Genomic DNA, 902 nt, shown 5'->3' with positions numbered 1-902 from the left:
CAGCTGCAGCGATGCTCTTTAAAACTACTCGCCACGTCTGTTCCGACTTCTTTTCTAACAAACACAGTGGCTGCGTCTTTCGGTTCAGTCGGTCCATTCAGCCACGTGCCAGTCAATGAGGATGGCTAAAGAGGTTCTTCAATTATTGATGCTTTCATGGCTCCATAACAGGAGACGATCCCGCCGTACATATTGGGTACATAGAATCAATAAAAAGAGAGACACATATAATATGGTGAATACCCTCACCTGATTGCAGAAATCCTTTCAGACGAAGAGAAATGCCTGAAATATATCCGGATGAGACACTCCACATTTCAGCTCTCGTTGGACAAAATTGAACCCTACATAGAGAAGCGAACTACCAATTTCCGGAAACCCCTGTCAGCAAAAGAGCGTTTGAATTTGGAAAAAGACTGCTGGCTGACAAACTGGATTTACCACAGGATACAGACAGTGACACAACAACCCTCCCATTTGCATTCGTAGCAGATGATGCATTTCCATTGAGAGGAAATTTGATGAAGCCATTTCCAAACAGACAATTAACTCATGAGAAAGAGCTTTTCAATTATTGCCTATCACGTGCGAGGAATTCAGTTGAATGCTATTTTGGTAAGATTTCCCAAATATGGCGTATACTCCTGCGCCAAATGGATGAACAGCCAAAGTCGGCAACAAATGCAGTCAAGGCCATCACAGTGCTCCACAATTTCATTATCATGCAAGAACCTGAAAGATGAGGATGACGTGGTTGAGCCACGAGCAGGCCTACCAACGTTCGACAGACTAGAAGTTATAAGGAGCAGAGCTATCAAAAGTGGAATGGAAGTGAGAAATGCTTTCATGGGATATTTCTCGTCACCGCAGGGTGCATTGCCATGGCAAAACAGCAAATGCTA

Source organism: Aplysia californica, unplaced genomic scaffold, assembly GCF_000002075.1.
Source record: "Aplysia californica isolate F4 #8 unplaced genomic scaffold, AplCal3.0 scaffold00703, whole genome shotgun sequence".
Classification (NCBI taxonomy): domain Eukaryota; kingdom Metazoa; phylum Mollusca; class Gastropoda; order Aplysiida; family Aplysiidae; genus Aplysia; species Aplysia californica.
The sequence above is the reverse complement of the archived record's forward strand: the minus strand, read 5'-3'. Positions refer to the sequence as shown.